This window comes from Chelonoidis abingdonii, chromosome 3 (genome assembly GCF_003597395.2).
Source record: "Chelonoidis abingdonii isolate Lonesome George chromosome 3, CheloAbing_2.0, whole genome shotgun sequence".
Lineage (NCBI taxonomy): Eukaryota > Metazoa > Chordata > Testudines > Testudinidae > Chelonoidis > Chelonoidis abingdonii.
The window spans coordinates 127,723,938-127,736,679 of record NC_133771.1 but is presented as its reverse complement, the minus strand read 5'-3'; the positions used below and the strand labels follow the sequence as shown (position 1 = coordinate 127,736,679).

Here is a 12,742-nt window from a genome sequence, read left to right as displayed (position 1 = left end):
TTGCTGAGTTGTTAGAAGTACTATCCTGGCAGTGACATCAGAGAACAATGAGGTGCATTCTATAGCGGTTCATGGGACTACGTAAACTATCCCCCACAGGCACAACTCTTTCTATTTTAATGAACACAGATTAATTGGCACTTGTGTTTTCAGCTGTGTGGGGGACATAGCTGTGCACAGAATGGCTGCTGTATCTGGTTGCAGAGAGTCACTATGATATTGACATCATATCACTACATCTTCATGGGCATGATATTTATTGCTTTGCAAAATGCTTTAGGGAGTTTGGGCACACAAAATAAACTATAGAATGCAAATTGCTGTTGTCATTCTCCAGTGCATCTCCTGCTGATAGTGTTGATGCACATAGTCATCATGCATAAACTGCTGTGCTTTGCTTTTAGTTGATTTGATTTTACTAAAGAAAATATATGGGGCCAAAAATGTTTTTAAGGTGAATTGAAAAGCCAGTTCCTATGCTTAGGGTTCTGTGTTACACTTTCAGAAGCTTCTAAACCTTCCTGCACATGCTGAAGTGCTTGAGATTATAGTGGTGTTGTCGGATTGTTTCAGGACAAAACACAAAATCTGTTACTGGCGTCTAACTTTACTCAGAGAATCTGTAACCCAACTTTCTGCAGGGTAAAACACAAAACCTATAACTTAGATGAATAAAGGAAGAATTAATTTTCAGACATTCAGACCTGCCAACTCAGGTTTATTTACAATGAGATGCCTTCAGTCAGGTTAATTTTAAGGCAGTTTTAAAGTTATTTACAATAAGCACAGACACACCAAGGGGAGATGTGCAATCACATCACTTCAAGAGAATCACAGGGAGGTGTCTCAGGAAGGTAGAATGCCTCCTCAAGTTCCTGGAAATGGACAGTCTGAACATCCAATACCATACCCCAGCAATTTGCTGTCAGTGCATAGGGGGAACCATGGCTCCATTCCTTTCAGCTTTTCCACATCCTATTATGGGTGGTATGGATTAACTCCTGCATGCCCCTGAGCGCAGGTATTGAAATTTGGCCTGACCCTTACATGGGCCATGCAAGGGTTAAGGTGGGAGCTCTATCCCTGCCTCCCTACATGAATCTATTTAAGTGCAAGGCAGACTGGCCATAAGGACTGGTTTTTGGAATGTGTTACAGGGTGACATTTGAGGTGCTGGTCATAGTTTAGGGGTAAATGTATTGCTTAGTAAGGCTGGACCAAAACTCTTTGGCAAGTCCTCTGGCTTCTGTAGCAGATGGGAAGTTCAACAACAGTTTCAGGTACATTCCAAACTTCTAGTGTTTAGTGAATTCTAATGGTTAATACATCAGCATGGTAGCAACTGTGTTATTTATCTTGATACCAAATTAAATTTAGTTTTCAGGGCTGAAGCTAGAGGTTTTGGTACCTGGGAAGGAACCAATTGGCAGTTCACAGTCAGAGTTTGAGGCCAAAAGGGATTGCTCAATATTCTAGTCTGACCTGAACATCACAGGCCACCAACACCACCCAGCACCCACACGGTAAACCAAACAATTGAAATGACCCCAAAATATTATGAGACTAGACTATTACGTGGCATAGGCAGAGAATAAGAAGGACCGATATAAACCAGCGCCCAAGGATTGCACAATGCTGGGGAAATCATTAAGTATGATGTATCCAAATAATCCTGGCAAGTGACCTGCACCCACATGCTCAGTTTCAACGTTAACGTTCTATTGAGATTAATGGGTCAATTCATTTGTCTCTTGGAGTTATTATTTCAGGCAGACTCATGAAAACAATGTAACATTGGTTTATACTCAGCTGAAGATTTTAAAGATGATGTGTTTGTTTTGCAACCATAAGGAGTAGAAACAGTTTTTTTAAATGAGAGCTTAGATTCTGCGGAAAGAGTTGAGTATATCAAGGAATCATGGAACACACAGAATCTCTGCTCACAGCCTTGAAAGAAGGACAACAGAGATGAGTCCAAACCAAAAGGGAGTTAGATCTGAGTAGGAGTTCATTCCTGATTGCCAAACTGAGGCAGCAACGAATGGGGGTAGGTGGTAATAAAGACAACTTTTTAAAAGGTACCTTAACAGTGAAAGGAAGTCTGCAAAGATGTGGTGATAGAGTTCTCTGATCCTAGCAGGTTCTAACTAAAGAACAAACATTTCAGATAGGGAAGGCTGCAAGGTGGCTGATGTGGAACATGAGCACTTGCTCACTTTATGAATGAAGACTATAAAGGCTGTATATGTATGAAGTACACTCCTTTTCTTTTCTGAAGAGGGAAAAGGAGGAGCTGGAATGGTAGCTGAGGTGTGTAAGAGAGAAATGAAGGCACTGAATGGAGACAGAAGGGAAATTATCATAAGGAGGGAAATGGCAGATTGAGACAATATATGGAAGATTGAGGAACGTGACATAAAAAAAATCCAAGATGCTGGAAGAGCAGGATAGAAATATGTATGGAGACACTTAATTTTAGTACCTGCTATAAGTATATTGTCCTCAACAAAAGAGAGCAGAATCGGACTACTAAGCACTCAGCCAGTTATTAACAGGCAATTAGTGAAACCGGAGCCATTGTACAAAAGGAAGTAATCCTGACTAGTGACCACAGAGTGAGGAATGGGGCTTAAAAATCTGGGGGTCATATGAAGGAAGTGGGACAGTCAGATGCCTTCTGGCAGCACAGCAAATGATGTCACAATAAGTGACTGATTAGCTTGAAAAATGCTGAAGGAGTTCTTACTGTTTCTAGTCCCCATGAGAACAAATGACAGCACTGAAAGAGTATTAATCAAAAACAGGAATTGTTTCAGGGTGCTGATAAAAACACAGAAGATGGAGTAATATGATATCCTTTTTATTCTAAGCCTGTGAGAAGGAAGGGATAGACTGCTACTGGATGCACCAAAGAAATAAAGAGGATGGTTTTGGATTCATGGAAGATTGGAAAGTTGTGATGAGAGGTGACTGTTTAGAATTTATGATCTCCATTTCAGCAGATTGGTTAGCAACTTTTCTGGATTCAAAATATGTAGAATTTATCAAGCGAATGTCAAACTAAACTGGAAATGAGAAAGTTTGAATTGGGCAAAAGTGTTCCTCCCTATCTGGCATTATTATTTATGTAGTGTCTAGACCCTTTCCCTCAACTGAGATCAGATCCCCATTGTGTATAGGCCTGTGCATACACGTAGTAACAGAAATTCTCTAATCTTACAATCTAAATTGACAAGAGAAACTAATGATGGGTTGTGAAACAGGCATAGAAAGGCAAAGTCACTTGCTCAAGGTCATACAGCTCAAGGTCAGTGGCAGAGCTGGGGATAGTCCGGTGTCCTTTCCACTAGGAAGTGTCATCTCTGCTGTTTTAACATACACAATGAAACAAGATGCAGTGCTCTCAAATAGAAAGCAAAGAATAAGTATATTAACGTACAGTATTAATCTATACATAAATGCAAGGATTCTGGGAAACAAGAAAGAGAATCTAGAAGTGTTACTAAATGATGGTTTGTGAATTGGTGGGCATAACTGAAAACTAGTGGAAAGAGTGTCAGAACTGGAATGGCAACATGAATGATTGTATTGTATATAAAAAGAGAGAAAGGGGAAGTAGAGGTGTTAAGTTAATGCTATAAAACAGTGTCAGCAGGACATAGTTTCACAATAGCTTGGAAATAATATGTTTTTGTTGTGAAATGTCATGCAGTTTCAGAATATTAGATATTAAAGGTCATCACAGGGATCAACTAGATCTATTCTAAGCATCATCCAGTACTGTTGTGTAAAATACTTAGCCATCAGAGCCTGCCAACACAGCTCACAATAGTGGACCTCAGTTTGCATATCATGTGTTTGAAACTTTTTATGAAGATAAAGAGTGAGCATCTTATCAAATCAGCACTGTTGCATCTAGCTAACAACATCCAGCTAAATCCCCTGCTGCTAGCCTCGGGGTTACTAGATTGCGTGCGGTCAGCCAGAATTTTCATCGAAGTGGACCTTTTGGAGGCTTACAACCTAGTGCGCATGAGGGCAGGAAACGAAGGGAAGATTGCCTTTCAAACCGGCTATGGGCACTTCAAATATTTACTAATGCCATTTGGTCTGACCAACACTCCTGTAACCTTTCAACACTTCATGAACAATGTGTTTAGCAACATCTTGGACCAGTATGTAGTCATGTATCTTGATGGTATACTTGTGTTTTCAGATAATCCTGAGCAGCATTGTTACCATGTTCATTATATCTTGGAAAGACTACATAAATTGTTGAAATGTTTTTCATCAATCCTCCACAGAATTTTTGGGTAATATCCTTTGCTCTGTGGGCATTAAGACGGATCCCCAGAAGGCGGAGACCATCCAGAGAAGTTACAGTTCTTCCTGGGCTTTGTGAATTTTTACCAATGGTTCTTTTCAGGCTTTTCAGAGTAAATAGGTCCCATGACAAACCTCCTCTAGAAGGTCACCACATTTGTTTGGCTGCCGAAGCTCATCATGCTATGAACAGCTCAAGTCTGCTTTCACCACCGTCCCATTCTAGTACATCCAGACCTGGTCCAGATATTCATATTGGCTGCTGATACTTCCAGTGGGGCCATATGCTGTTAGAGGCATGTCCACAGTAAGTGTTTCAGCCCTGCACCTACTGCTCCCAAAAACTCACCCCACCAAATGGAGTTATGACATATTACATAAATAAATGCTCACAACTAAATCAGCCTTTGAGGAGTGGCACCATCACCTTGAGGGAACCCAACACTCAGTGCAAGTCTTTTCTGACCATAAGAACTTTGAATATCTGTATAAGGCTTGAGCCTTGAACCAAAGACAGCTCATGTAAGTATTATTCTTCTCGTGGTCTGATTTCATCATCACCTATCACCTAGAAACCAGGAATGGGAAAGCTGATGACTTATCCTGAAAGGTCAAATATTACCAGGAATGTAAAGAGCCTAACCAAGAACCACCCTGTCTCCTAAAACCTGACAACTTCCTTAGTGCCATAATACACCAAGACCTGATTGATCTAATCTGATCACCTTTGTGAGGTGATCTGTTCGTCCAGGAGATGATGGAACAGCCTGAGCAAATGAGAGTCTGAACCGAAATGCAGTGCTCCACACAAAATAGGATCACATACCTCAGTGGGCACATATATGTTCCACTGGGGTTCCCCTGGCTAGAAGTGCTCCATCTCTGCCATGACACTCTGTTGGCAGGCCATTCTAGCCACCTTAACACTTAACACACGGCTTCCTGTTTCTTCTGGTGGTCCTGTATGCTAACTGAAGTCTGGAACTACATCAACTCTTGTGACCTGTATGCATTCACCAAGGCTCCCCAAACTAAGCCCCTTGGCACCCTAGTACCACTGGAAACTCCACTTAGACCCTGGGCCTCAATCACCATAGGTTTCATAGTAGGACTCCCTGACTCTGATTGCCATACATAGACCAACTGACTGAAATGGCAGACTTCATCTTCTGTGACCACGTGCTAGTGGCTCAACTCCTAGTGGTGCATGTTATCCATCTTCATGGGTTTTCACACTCTATCACCTCGGGCAGAGGACCACAATTTGTCTCATAATTTTGGTGTGAAACACTCTGATTAATGGAAGTTCACGCTTTTACCTCCTCCATCTACCACCACCATACAGAAAGGGTGAAGTAAATATTAGAGCAATACCTAAGGTGCTTTTTCAACTACCATCAAGATAACCGGTTCTCTCTCCTTCCTTATACTGAGTTTGCATACAACAGTGACAATCACGCTTCCATGGGACAGAGTCACTTCTTTGCAAATTACGTGTTCCACCCTCACTTCCACCCAGGCTTGTCAGCAGCCTCTGAATCCAATTAATGCATCATATCTATGAGGAGCTTAAGGACCACCTTGAAGATGTGAAAAAGGACTAAAAGCAGTATGCTGATTGTCAACACCAGGAAGGCCCACCTCTCATCATGGGCGAAAAGGTCCAGCTCGCAATAAAGTACCTCCATATGAACAGGTTGTCCCACAAGCTAGACCGCCAGTTCCTTGGACCATTCCATATTGGTTACCAAATCAACCTTGTCACCTTGAAATTGCAGCTCCCTTGATCCCTTATGGTACATTCTGTTTTCCATATATCCCTTTGGAAGACTTACACAGAGGATCCCTTGCCTGACCGATCCCAACAGACCCCCGCTTGTCCAGGTTCAAGGAGACTGTACTGTCTTTGACTCTAAAGTGCAGAGGGGGAGACTGTACTACCTAATTGATTTAGAGGGCTATAGTCCTGAAGAGCGCTTCTGGGAGCTTGCTGCCCATCTCCATGCCCTTGATCTTGTAAAAAGGTTTCATTGAGACCACTCAGACAAACCAAGGCTAGTGCCATCCAAAGGAAGGGTGCCCTAAAAAGGGTTAATATAAGGATCCATGGACTAGAACCTAGGCCTGCAGAGCCTCGGACAGCTGATATTGCCACTGAGCGGGCATGCACAGCCACATCCAGAGAATATTGTGGCAATTAGGCATTGCGGGAAGTACTACCCAAATGGTTCAGAGTGGCCAACCTCACTATTTAACCCTCGAAGGTGTCCCAGGAAGTTGTCTGGGCAACCATACAGACTTCTGGTTTGTTGTAACTCCTGACCACACCTTGCCTTCTGATTTCCAGTCTCTGACCCTAGCCTGGCTCTGACCCTGACTGTTGCCTTCTGATTCCAGCTTGGCACTATCTTTGACCTCTGGTCTCAGACCCCAGCCTGACTCTGACCCTGACTCTTGCTTATTGATCCTAGGCTCTAGCGATTCCTCCAATCTGTGTTCACTGACTACTGTATTGTGGCCATCTTGATGTATGGACACTGTGACCAGTAGGCCAGACCACCTACAACCCAGTCCCTTACATTCTGGAAGGCATAACCACTTCAAATGGAAGTGGATAGAGTAGCTGCAGTACCATTTGTATCAGATGCAATGAGTCATAATAAACTTCTGCTGTAGTATATCGAAGGTGTGTTGTAGACATTCATGGGCTTCAAAGCAAATTTGACTTGAGTAATTGCACACACTCCGCATATGTTTTTGATCCATAATAGTCCGTTTGTATCAGACAGTAGAGCGTAGAATCTTTCCTTCCCATCATGCTCAGAACGAGTACAATCTGGTAATTACACTTGCAAAATATTTAAATTATTTCACTGCTCCCTGTTTTTCTCAGATTCCTGAGTTAACATATTAAATAAAAACTGTTAAAATCATGGAGATTTATAGGAGGGAGAAGCATAAGAAGTAATCAAACTAAAAAAGGCATGGGAGTGATAAGAGAGTGGACATCAGATTCTAAAAGTTTGTAATGTGATATGGCAGCAGGAAAAAAAAACCAGCGCAGTTTGGGCTGCATTCCCAGACTCATCACCTTATAAAGCAGGAAGGTAAATTCCTCTCTAAATAGCTCTGGGAGTTAAGTCTACACTAGTACATATATTTGGGCACCTCATAAACAGAAAATAAAAGGTAAATTGGTGTCTTACACACACACACACACACACACACACACACAAAACCATTATGGGGTTGGAAGAACTAAAAATGTGTATTTGGTTAAGTAATGACTGAAGTGGGATAACAGTTGACAAATAGTTGGATAATGCTAACACCAAAGATGGAGAGGATATATTTAATGTGGTGCACAGATAGTATAGAGATGAAATTATGAAAGAGAAAATGGGAATTTAATATCCATCAAATGTTCTTAGCAGTGAGAAATTTTTGTCTGAGGATTTTATACTCAAGGGAAGTGGTGGAAACCTCAAAGCCTGGGATCCTTTACATCTACACTAAAACTTTACTGTAGGGAACACTCTCACACCAATGGGGAAATTGATTAACTTATCTTAGTCTCTTGCTGATATTTCTATATGATTCTGTGATCTTTTTTAAAAAAAATCTGAATTATTCAAATTTTTACAGTTTGTGACAGTCCAGAATATTTTGCTTTACCATGTGCTTATTTGTAATTTTTAAGCTTATACACACATATAGTCGATAAATGATTTGGGTGCTTGATCTGTTTAGTTTTTTTAATAAGAGCTTCCTCATTCACTTTAATTGAAAATCTCTGTTGGAAGCTTAAGTGGGTCCTGGCTGATTACAAAGTTTCCATTACAGGCAAGTTTACACACACAAGGAAACTCAGAAGTATTCTTGTTAGGAGCAGCCTTGCTGGAAAAAAATAGATCAAGAGAACAGAGATGTTGCATTATGACAGCAGAGGTCACTTGAAAGGAACTAACACTGAGCAGGGTTTGGGGAAGCCAATTATTTTAGAGGGAGTTATCAAAACAAAAACGGTATATAATTCCTCCGTCAACTTTTGAGATCCCTTAGTAATCATTTACCATTCCCAGGAGTTTTCTCATAAGTGTACAGACCCAAAAATGGCACTAATGCGAACTGTAATAAAGAATCAGTAATGAGCAGCATAAAGCAGATGTGCATTTGTCTCTCTTCATCCAGAGCTCCTAGATCCATAGCTTGTTAGCTGGTTAATAATTTTATAGTTGGAATTAGTTAGTAGTTTGTTAGATAGCTGCAAATCTTTGGTTTGGAAAGGGTGGATCTGAAGAATAAAAAGCTCATTTTTTAAAATATTTGTGTTATGTGTGACAGTTTTCCAGCATCTGACACACATGCCAGCCTGACATGTTTGAGCAAAGGACAGTCACCTTCAAAATGCTTGATTTGCTCAACTTTTACAACATGAGCGAAAAAGGAATGATGGAACAGACAGCTTTATTACAATAAGTGCTGTCAGGAAAACTACCAAGAACCGAGCAAGAACAGGGTCTGAACACGTCTCAGAGACCAGCATCAGCTCTGAGTCTGGAGGGAAGAAGGACAAACCTTCTACCTCAGTACATAGTCTCTAAGTAGGAAGGATTCAAAGAGGAAAACTGTTGTGGTTTCGGACTCTGTTTCCAGAGCCATTCTACTACAAAAGTACACCGTTGTTATGGTGAGCATGAATGCGCAGTCCTTATCGGTGTCAGCCTCTTTGCAAACAGCCAGTCAGTGAGAGCAAGATACTTCTGACCAGAGGATCAGAGGGTATCCTGGGTACATTTTCTTGTGGTAGAATCAGAAGACATTCTTCTTCAAATCCAGTTGTGTCAGATTCGATGAGCCAGTTCCAAAAGCAAAAGCTAAGGAACCAATGGTGTGGGGAAAGATAAAGATGTGATAACTCAATGTCAATCAAGGACTCAATATCAGATGTGTTTCTAATAAATTGAGATCAAGGCTTAGTGTATGCATTTTCCTCATTCAAAGAGAGATAAACAAAATAATACAGGACAAAGTCAAGGTAATTTTAATAGCACCCAGGGCTGGCTCCAGGCACCAGCCCAGCAAGCAGCTGCTTGGGGTGGCCAATGGTGAGGGGCAGCACGTCCAGGTCTTCAGCGGCAATTTGAGGGTGGGTCCCTCACTCCCTCTCAGAGCGAAGGACCAGCCGTCCAATTATCGCTGAAGACTGAAGTGGCGGTGGTAGAGCTGCAGATCATGATTGCAGGTTTGTTTGTTTTTTTCTTTTTGCTGCTTGGGGCAGCAAAAACCCTGAAGCTGGCCCTGATAGCACCAGTTTGGGTCAGACATCAGTGGTACCTGGACTTAATTCAGCTATCCAGAGGGTTAATCAAACCTCAACCATTAGAACCAGACATGTTGACGGAACAATAAGGGATGGTCTGTCACCCCAATCCTCAGTCTCTTCATCTAACGGCATGAGGAATAAGACTTTGGAATTATAGAAAAGTCTTGTTCATTAGAGGTGCAAAATATACTGCTCAATTAAAGGAAAGAGTCCTCATGATAATATGAACATAAAAATGGCCATACTGGGTCAGACCAATGGTCCATCTGGCCCAGTATCCTGTCTTCGGACTGTGGCCAATGCCAGATGCTTCAGAGGGAATGAACAGAACAGGGCAATTATCATGTGATCTATTTGTCTATTAAGACTGTTTTTTAGACAGCTATCACTTCAGTAGGGTATATAAGTGAATTACATGTGTTAATGTCTGAGCCACCATTTACTGTTTTTCATAAAGATAAAGCAATTTTCCATACACATCCAAGGTTTTCATCAAAGATGGCCTCAGGTTTTTTTTTTTACCAATCTATTATTTTACTAATGTTCTTTCCCAAGCCTCATACTCGAGATGGAGAAGCTAACTTACATAGCCCTGGTCTGCATTAGAGTTAGGTTGATGTAAGGCAACTTATGTCAAACTAACTCTGCAAGCGTCTACAGTAAAATGTAGTTCCTACTGATGTAACTCTCCCACTACACTGCATAAGAGACATAGCGCTTAGGTTGTTGTAGTTAAGTCAATGCAGTGTCAGTGCAGACACTGCATTGCTTACATCAACTGATGCTGCCTTTCAGAAGCCATCCCCCAGTGCCCCACAGTGCAAGTTAAATTGGTGCAAACGCTCCTGGTGAGGACATGCACCACCAACTCAAGTAGCATAGTGTGTACATGCAAAAGCCATTTAATTATTGTGGTGACTGTACGTTGACATGACTTAGGTCAACTTAATTTTGTAGTGTAGACTTTCCCACTCACTGGATGTTAGAAGGGTGTTAGCCTTTTGTTAGGATGGGGCTAAATGATTTAGAGAGTCTCCAGAATTATTTATTGTATGTGAAAAGAGGAATAAGGGTGAAGCTATTTCTGTGAAAATGCTCTCAAGATGGGTTAAATTTGTATTCAGGAAGCTTATAAATGGATGATATTTATCACTTCCTCAGGAAATTAAAACACTTTCAGCTAGATCAAAGACAGCCTTTATGGCTTTTTCTAGACACATTCTTCTAACAGAGATCTGTAGAGCAACAGCGTGGAGTTCAAGCCATACTTTCACTAAACAATATTTGTTAAATTTGGAATCTAGATCTGATAGAAAATTTGGCAAGGTAGTTCTGCAGTCCATATTCAGATAAGACTCTGTTATCGCACTCTTCTGGATAAGAGTACTGTTTCTTAATCTGTCTCGTGAGTGGGACTATGCAGAGGACACTCAAAAAAAAAAGAAAAAGAAAAGTAACCCTCTTTTTTCCTATCTGCAACCAGGGCTCTTTCATATGGACTCTTTATGTTCACACACCTGGCCCACCTTTCCCCTCTACCTCGAAAAAGGATTGTGAGGGAAGGAGCTGAGGCAGCTAGATTGTCACATCCCTTGTATATCCTCACATTCGAACTTTAAATGTTCACTGAGGGGAGGGGCAAAGGAGGTGCATGAGCACTCCAGTGGTACTGCTAGTTAGAGTTCTACTGTTCAGGCTGCACCAGTCAGCGCATCCCATGAGTGGGACTATGCAGAGTCCCTTTCAAAAAACCCTTATTACAGGAAAGTAACCTTCATATTCTGAACTTCTTTTCATGTCTGAATCAGATTGGGTACATTTCTCCCTCTGGGTGAAATAATGGGCCAAGTCAATCAATGGGATTATTGCCATTGACTTCAGTGGGGCCAGGATTTCACTGCTTGTATATCTATATACTCCCTCTATCCCAACTGATTTTCTTGTTCTCTCTGCAGCAGATCCTCAGCTAGTGTAAATTGTCACAGTGAAGAAAGCTAGTTGGCAAGGCACATGGACAGGGCTGGTTGAATGTCAGGGAGGGTAGGTGGGCAGCCAGAAGAGCAATTATCATGAATAGAGCTCAAGAAGCATCTAGGAAGCTGTGTGAGGACAGGGCAGCTAGAGATCAGCTGCGAGGTAAGATATGTTTGAGATGGTTGAAGAAGCAACAACAAAAGCTGAGTGAACATCAGAGAGGTTGGACGATTAGGATTGTGGAAGCAGATGAGTGCAGGGACCACTGAAGATGATGTGTTTAAATCTTTTTTGTTTTAAACAAAATTCAAATTGTACGAGTGGTTCAAAATTCTTTTTAAAAAAACTTCTGGTGACCTGTTGAACCGCAAGTCTGCAGTACATTAATATAACTTGTAATGCAAGGTGACTTGAGAAAAATATAAGATGATGAATAGAAACCCCACAGTTCAAGGAGCCAAGAGATGAGCATAATATCAAATTACAAAGAGGTGTGACAGGTTGCAGAGGCCCAATCAAAAGGGACAGTAGGGCAATTGTGATCCACTACGTGAGCTGTCAAGTGAGTTTTGAAATCTTTCTTTACAAAGTGGTGATGCTTCCCTGTTATTACATGGAATGGAACTTTAATAAATGCATCTTTCTAAGAAAGTAAATAAGCAAAAGATTTGCAAGAATCCAAATGACATTATCACCTAGAGAACCAAATTGGGAAATATTCCAGTTCATTTTTCAAACTTGAGCGCTTCCTTGAATGGATCTCATTCACGAACATAGCAGCAATACAATTAAAAAAAATACTTAAATATGCTCAGAATTATCTTGCGAATTAATACTATGTAATTAAGGGAGGTATATGAAGAATTAGGCAACATATTTTACTATTGCACTCAGCTTTCTTTTGTGCTCCAAATGTCTTATAGAAAGAAGACAAAGAGAAGTTAAACTGAGGTGGTGGGTCCTGTTTTCATAGACTCATAGACTTTAAGGTCAGAAGGGACCAATATGATCATCTAGTCTGACCTCCTGCACAAAGCAGGCCACAGAATTCTACCCATCCCCTTCTATAACAAACTCCTAACCTATGTCTGAGTTATTGAAGTCTTCAAATTGTGGTTT

General features: G+C 41.1%; 1 protein-coding gene across 3 annotated transcripts in view; it reads left to right on the top strand.

The window, feature by feature from the left end:
• Positions 1-12,742, top strand: part of PRKN (parkin RBR E3 ubiquitin protein ligase) — a 1,220,657-nt gene that overhangs the window by 256,491 nt on the left and 951,424 nt on the right. The window lies entirely within an intron of this gene.